The sequence below is a fragment of the Acinonyx jubatus genome, chromosome E4 (assembly GCF_027475565.1).
Source record: "Acinonyx jubatus isolate Ajub_Pintada_27869175 chromosome E4, VMU_Ajub_asm_v1.0, whole genome shotgun sequence".
NCBI classification, from domain to species: Eukaryota; Metazoa; Chordata; class Mammalia; order Carnivora; family Felidae; genus Acinonyx; species Acinonyx jubatus.
Genome location: NC_069395.1, coordinates 60,288,087 through 60,296,294, shown reverse-complemented (window position 1 = coordinate 60,296,294; position 8,208 = coordinate 60,288,087).

The window sequence follows — 8,208 nt, the reverse complement described above, 5'->3', positions numbered from 1 at the left end:
TAATGAGAAAATATTTTTTTTGCTTGATTCTGTTAATCAATTAGTAGTCATTTTTCACTATTAATCGAAGTTGAAAAGAGGAAAATTATTTATCTGACTGCTTAATGATTTCACATTATAAGAAGTTTCTGGAGTTTGAAAATAATTTTATATAAGATATTTTACAGTGGAGAAAAATGAGATTCATTTTCTTACTTAAAGTTTTATTTATTTATTTATTTATTTATTATTTATTTATTTTAACATTTATTCATTTTTGAGAGTGGGAGAGATAGAGTGTGAGTGGGGGAGGGGCAAAGAGTGTGGTAGACAGAATCCGAAGCAGACTCCAGGCTCTGAGCTGTCAGCACAGAGCCTGATGCAGGACTCAAACTCACGAACCATGAGATCATGACCTGAGCTGAAGTCAGACGCTTAACCGACTGAGCCACCAGGCACCCCAAGGTTTTTATTTTTATTGCTAATGCAAATTTCTCATTCTGATGAAAATTATTTATACTTTATTTGTCAATTATTTGTTTATTTATTTATTTTTAAATGCTTATTTATTTATTTTGAGAGAGAGCACATTCAAGTGCACGAGTGGGGGAAGGGCAGAGAGAGAGAGAGGGAGAAAGAGAATCCCAAGCAGGCTCCACTCTGAGTGTGGGGTCAGTTGTGGGCCTTGATCCCACCACCATGAGGTCACGACCTAAGCTGAATTCAAGAGTGGGACACTTATCCCATTAAGTCACCCAGGTGCCCCTATTTGCTAATTATTTAAATTATTTTATTGGTGAATTATTTAAACTGTCTTATGAGAAATTTAAAAAGTAAAATATACAAGGAAGTCTTTAAATTTAACAATAAACATAAAATACCCCAATTAGAAAGTAGGTGAAAGATCTGAGCAGACACCTCAACAAAGAAGATATACAGATGCAGATAAGCATATGAAAAGATGCTCAACATTATATATCATTGTCATAAGGGAACTGCGGGTGAAAAGACAAGGAGATACCTTTACCCCCTAGTGGAATGGTGAAAATCCAAAACCCTGACTCCCCCAAATGCTGGTGAGGATGTGGAGCAACAGAAACTCTAATTTACTGCTGATGGGAATGCAAAATGGCACAGCCACCCTGGAAGACAATGTGGCACTTTCTTACAAAATTAAAAATACTCTTACCATAAGATCCACCAATTTCACTTGGTACTTACACAAATGAGCTGAAAACTTACATCCACACAAAAACCTGCACATGAAGTTTATAACGGTTTTTAAAAGTTCTAATTTAAATTCCAGTTAGTTAACATACAGTGTAAAATGAGTTTCAGGTGTACAATATAGTGATTCAACCTTTCCATACTTCACCCAGTGCTCATCACAAGTGCCTTCCTTAATCTCTATTTCACCCATCTCCCCATCGATCGCCCCTCTGGTAACCATCAGTTTGTTCTCTATAGGTAAGAGTCTGTTTCTTGGTTTGCCCTTCTCTCTCTTTCCCTCCCCTTTGCTCATTTATTTTGTTTCTTAAATTACACACATGAGTGAGGGAAGCCATATAGTATTTGTCTTTCTCTGACTGGCTTATTTTGCTTAGCATAACACTCTCTAGCTCCATTCATGTCATTGCAAATGGCAAGATTTCATTCTTTTTTATGGCTGAGTAATATTCCATTGTATATACAAACTACGTTGCTTTTCGTTTTGTTGATTGTTTTCTTTGCTGTGCAGAAGCTTTTGTTTTGATGTAGTACCAATAATTTACTTTTGAGTTTGGTTCTCTTGCCTCAGGAGACATATCTAGAAAGAAGTTGCTATGGCCAATGTCAAAGAAGTTACTGCCTGTGTTCTCTTCTATGATTTTTAAGGTTTCAGGTCTTACATTTAGGTTTTTAATTCATTTTGAGTTTATTTTTGTGTTTGGTGCAAAAAAGTGGTCTAGTTTCCTTCTTTAGCATGTAGCTGTCCAGTTTTCCCAACACCATTTGTTGATGAGACTGTTTTTTCCCTCGTTGGGTATACTTTCCTGCTTTGTCAAAGATTAGTTGAGCATATAATTGTGAGTTCATTTCTGCATTTCTATTCACTTCCATTGATCTAAATGTCTATTTTTGTGCCAGTACTATACATTTTTGATCACTACTGTTCTGCAATATAATTTGAAGTCCAGAATTGGGATGACTCCAGCTTTGTTTTTCTTTTTCAAGGTTGCTTTGGCTGTTAGAGAGGTCTTTTGTGATTCCATAACAATTTTACTTACAATTTCCAAAAATTAAAAACAGTTAAGATTTCCTTCAATAAGTAAGTGGATAAATAAACTGTGGTACATCCAGACAGTGGAATATTATTCAGTGATAAAAATAAATGAGCTATCAAGTCATACAAAGACATGGAGGAACTTTAAATGCACATTCAGTGAAAGATGCTAAGTGAAAGTGAAAAGAGTCAGTCTAAAAAGGTTACATACTATGCGAATTCAACTCTATGACATTCTGGAAAAGACAAAACTATGGAGCTTTACTGATGTCCTAGTAATCCTATGGTTACCAGGAATTTGGGGAGAGGGAGGAAGGCAGGGATGAGTAGGTGAAACAGAGGGGCATTTTTAGAACAGTGAAAATATTCTATATGATTCGGTGATGGTGCATACATGACATTATGCACTTGTCAAAACCTGCAAAACTGTATAACACAAGAATGAACCCTGATGCAAAGTATAGACTTTAGTCAATTAATAATGTATTAATACTGACTGACCAATTGTAACAAATGTACTACAATAATGCAAGATGTTAATAATAGGGGGGAACTGGGAGCAGGAGAGAGAGAGTGTATCTTTCCATAAATCTAAAACCTCTCGGGGGCACCGGTTAAGCATCCAACTCCTGATTTCGGCTGGGGTCATGATCTCACAGTTTGTGCTATCTGATAGCACAGAGACTGCTTGGGATTCTCTCTCCATCTCTCTCTGCTCCTTTCCTGCTCATGCACGTGCTCTCTCTCTGAAAATAAATAAGTAAACGTTAAAACAATAAATAAATAAAACCTCTCTCAAAATAAATAAGTAAACATTAAAAAAATAAATAAAACCTCTCTAAAAGTGTATTAATTGAAAATTTTAAATATGCAAAAGTAGGGGCGCCTGGGTGCCTCAGTCGGTTGAGCGCCAACTTCAGCTCAGGTCACGATCTCGCGGTCTGTGAGTTCGAGCCCCGCATCGGGCTCTGGGCTGATGGCTCAGAGCCTGGAGCCTGCTTCCGGTTCTGTGTCTCCCTCTCTCTCTGCCCCTCCCCCGTTCATGCTCTGTCTCTCTGTGTCTCAAAAATAAACGTTAAAAAAAAAAAAATAAAGAAAACATGCAAAAGTATACAGAATATAACTGGATTATGTTCCTGGATTTTCACAGAGTAAATGCTATAAAATCACCAACTGTAGGATCAGTGAAGATTTCTATAGAATAAACAACTAATTAAAGTAGATGGCTGAATCTATTGGGTGTGGTACTGTGTTTGGTTTGCACCTGAAATAATGGAAAATCCTGCCTAGATGAGCTTCCACTTTATTTGGGATCACTGGGGATTTCTATTAGCATATTTTTTTAGTTCTAAGAAGCTTTTCTAAGATAGATAGATATATTATCTCTAATATATACATAATAAATTATGTGTATATATCATAGAATAGCATCTCTAATATGTAATATATATTATATATCTCACATATATTATAAACTAGCATCTGTAAAATTGGTAAGCATCTTGCCATTAATGTAATTTCATAATTGGTAATCTTTCTTTTCTTAGTGGCTCATAAAATTTATGAAATCTTGAAATTCAACAACATATGGCAGCTGCTTTCTTGTAGTCTCTTAGGAGAGAACTTTCTCTCCCAACTTAAAGACAGCGATTTAAAGGTCTAGGAGACCAGGGGCCTGGCTCTGTCATTAACTAGGTGTTGTTTGGGGCCATCTCCGTTAATGTTTCTGATCCCTAGTTTCATCACCACCAGTTAAAATAGTGCTAGCTCAACATTTGAATCTAGGCCACTTGGTAGACTAAGACAGGGAAGGTGGCAGAGTAATAGAATGAAATTGAATTTCTCTCTCTTCGCTCCCTGTGAAGCACGCGGTCTGTTTCCAAATAGATAATGCAGTTTAGTAATTGTAAGGAAAGGTCCTTGCCATGCTTAGTGAGGAAACAGCAGAATTGCAGGACTCAGGGGATGTGACCACACATTTTATATATTTGCCACCACCTTAGACTTTCATATGAATAGAAAGAAAAGGCTTTTTAGTTTTCAAAAATAAAATGTTTCAAATTTGATCTGCTTTTGGATTATACTTAGAAATAAGGGGGAACTAGCTCAGTCTCCAAGGCACCCTCCAACTCCCCATCTGCCTGCTCACCCCTGTGCTTTCCCAACACCCTCTGCACTCCCACACCACCACCAGTGTTACTGGGTATTGTTCCCATGACCCCTTCCCCCACTCCCTTCTCCAAGCATCTCCCTGGATTCCAGTCTCTGCACACAAGTCTACACTTTGCAAACCACCTACAGCTGCTCGGAGTGAGGACTCCATCCATCCCTCCAAACCCTCCCCAGCAAGCCTGTGAATAATACTCCAAATGTCTTAGCTAATATCACAAGCCAGTAAGCCTCCTCTAGGGCTGCTTATGTAACTCTGGATTTTGTTTCCTATAGTTGTGATTTGTGAGCAAATTAACAAACCCAGAAAGGCTGCTAATCTTTGCTACTTGCCTGTATGATGCTGCTGTTAATAACAGCATTGCATTATTTGTTAATGATAATCATGTGTTTTGATATGGTAATGATTCTTTCAAATTAACTCCACAAGGGCTTTAGTCTAGCCTTTAGTCATGCCTCAATCTATCAATTAAGTTGCCAGAGATACTGTGAAAAGTCAACCACTTCACCCACCACTGAAACCTACCAGCTGTCCCCATGACACAGAACTGTTGATTACTTCATCGGGAATCTGTCTCCTGACAGTTCTGGCCAGAAATGAAGATGAGTAAGATAATGAATAAACATCAGAAGGGGAAATTTAGGGCAATTTTTAAATTATATCATTTCGGTTTTGCTGAATTGCCCACATATCGTGTGATGGAAAAATTAATACACGATTTTAAATACTGGAGACACGAAAGCCTACTATTTGCTTTCTAAACCCTTGAGAGTAGATATACAGCTCTGCCTTCTTTTTCAGCTTATTGTCATTTATTACTTTATAAGTTCTAGTCTTGTTGCTATCTTGGTTTTGGAAGATAATAGATATTGAGGAAAGCCAATACTCTCAGATCTCCTGCCCCCCTGGTCCTGGACGATTTCAGCTGATTAAAAATGATCACTCATTTCTCCCTAATTCCCTTCCTTTTTCCCCATTACCTAGCCATAATTACTCCCTTAGGTTTAGATAATTACAGAGATTGAGATACCCATGTCATGGTATTCATGTGTTCGCAACCAAAATTGATTTGATAACAGCATTGACTTGAAGCTGAGCCCTGACTGGTAAGCTGCCTCCCAGATTTTTTGCTAGTGGGCTTGCTACCCAGTAGAATACCACAGAAATAACTTTTGAGCAAGACGGTGGTGTGAGGAAAAGGCATTTTTATTTTTCCTTTCAAATTTCTATTTAAATGACCAGCATATTTTTTAAGTAGCTGAAAGCTAGAGACAGAAATTACCCTTACCCTGTAAGCGTTGGAGGAACGCTGTGATGATTGTATTTGAGAAAGCAGGGCGGGAAGTGGATGCAGAACTCTGGAAGAGCTTCTCAGACAAGCGATTAGCTCTAGAACTGAAGCCAGCAACAGGCTCTGGGGATCTAACTCCCTCCTGCCTTTTCCCACTGGGAGGGTTTGGGTTCCAAGAGTAAACCCTTCATCCCGTGTTCCTTCTTGTTTCCTGGGGTCTGGAAAGTAAGAATAAGCACCAGCTAGACTTGGCTCCCCACCCTGTGAGTCTAGGAGGAAAACAGGGACAAAGACTTCTCATCTGGGGAGTTGATAATGCTGGTGGCATGGGTGATGTCCTTTAAGTGACAATCTATGATTTATGTTCCCTATCCTTGCCCCAGGCCCTTAGACCATGAGAATGGTTTGTATCTGTGGACTTTTCCTTAAAGGGTATGGGGCTGGGACCAAAAATATCCACCCTAATTCTTGCTTGAGTCAAAACTTCACCTTGAGATGAGTGAACTGAGATATTATGGGATCTATGATAATATGCTGCACTCACATGAAATGGGTTGCTCAAATATAATTGTGATCCTATTGCTTTCTTCTGAAATAGATCTTCTGCCTGACCGAGAAGGGGAAGTTCTAACCGCTTACAAAACCATGGGTCTGAAGGGGCGGACCTACGCCGGCCGACTCCATCTTGTTCTGTGTCCTCCACCTTGAGTGACTATGTCCCCGACATGCCCCCTTTCCGGGAAAATCGCAGAAACCTCAGACCACGCCTCCTCCCCTTGAGTAACCTCCCGCTCACCCGTTCAAACCCGATCAAAACACGCCCGGCGACCTGCGCAACAGGACTCCGACCCTTCCCCAAGCCAATCGGCCGAGGCCACAACCCTTCCCCAGCCAATCGGCTGAGGCCACAGCCATTACCTCACCAACTGCCCCTAGACCCCTATAAAACCTTTGTGCTTTTGAAACTCGCTCTCTCTCTCCAGCATCTCACCGCTGCGCGTTGGTGCAGGTAGGGGATTGAGCTCGAGCTAGCTCGAATGAAAACTCTTTTGCTTTTGCATTGGACTCGGCTCCCTGGTGGTCTTTGGGGATCGCGAATTCTGGGCATAACAGAGGCCATCCCATAAGTGATTTTAATATTTCTGAAGTGAAGTTTTGGGACAGAGGATTACATGGGGATGCTGAATATATGTACTGCAAACGCAAAGATGATTAGGTGAGGACACCGGGAAAAAGTTACTAATTAATAATTGTAAATGCTAGGGGTGGGTGGACGAATCAAATTAGTCTTCCATCCCTGTTGTGAGAATCAGAGAAACTACACAATAATGAAGAGAAAAGAGTTTCCCAAACTCAGTCCATATAGCAGAATATGAAAAAGTAAGGAGAGTACATATATCTTTATGAAAAAAAGGAAAAGCAGGGGTGCCTGGGTGGCTCAGTCAGTTGAGCATCCAACTCTTGGTTTTGGCTCATGTTATGATCTCACAGTTCATGAATTCAAGCCCTGTGTCAGGCTCTGTGCTGTCAGTGCAGAGCCTGCTTGGGATTTTCTCTCTCCCTCTCTCTGCCCCTCCCTCACGCGTGCTCTCTCTCTCTCTCTCTCTCTCTCTCAAAATAAATAGATAAACATTAAAGAAAAAGACGGTTAAAAAAATAAGATAATTAATATATGTTAAACATATCAATTTACAATGTAAATGGATTAAATTCCCTGATTGAAGTGAAAAAATCTTAGGTTGGTTTAAAATGAAAACAAAATTCAAATCTCATATTGTTTACAAGGAATATACCTAAAATAAGGAAAATGAGTTTTTAAAAATGAAGAAGTGCAAAGATTTATTAGATGAACACAAAATAAAGGAACACGGATTCACAGATACTAGTAAGCAAGCATTCAGTCGTTATATTTCTGTTTATTCCCTTTCGTTTTTATGTACCTTGTATGTGTCTGGCAGTTTCCTAGGCACTGAAGATATAACTCAGTAAAACAAAGTTCACGCCTTAATTGAACTCGCTTTATTCAACGGAACTAAACAAATAAATTACATAATGAAAAGTCAGATAATGGTCACTGCTACAAAGGAAACTAAAGCAAGGTAAAGGAGGCTGATGGAGACAGCTGCTTTAGAGGGAATGTTCTCCAAGGAAGTGATTCTGTGTTCAGGGACCTGAATGAAATGAAGAAGAGCTGTGTAGTTATCTGTGAATGTGTTGGTGATCTACAACAGTGATCCTCAAAGTGTGGTCCGTGAAATGTTTGCTTCCAGGTAGGGATAAGGTAAAGAGACGTCCCAGAATGTAAAGGAGCTGTGTAGTGAAGTACAATCTTCAGGCCAGCTGGCATTTTCTTTCCTGTGGAAGGAAACAATGTGTCTGTTTGCAGTCTGGCTCATTGTCTCCGACTGCTACCTTGTTGTGCTTTGAATTACACTGGGACAGAGGACAAAGGCCTGAGGCAAAAGCATAGTTAGCATATGTGACAAAGCAGACTTGTGGAGTAGG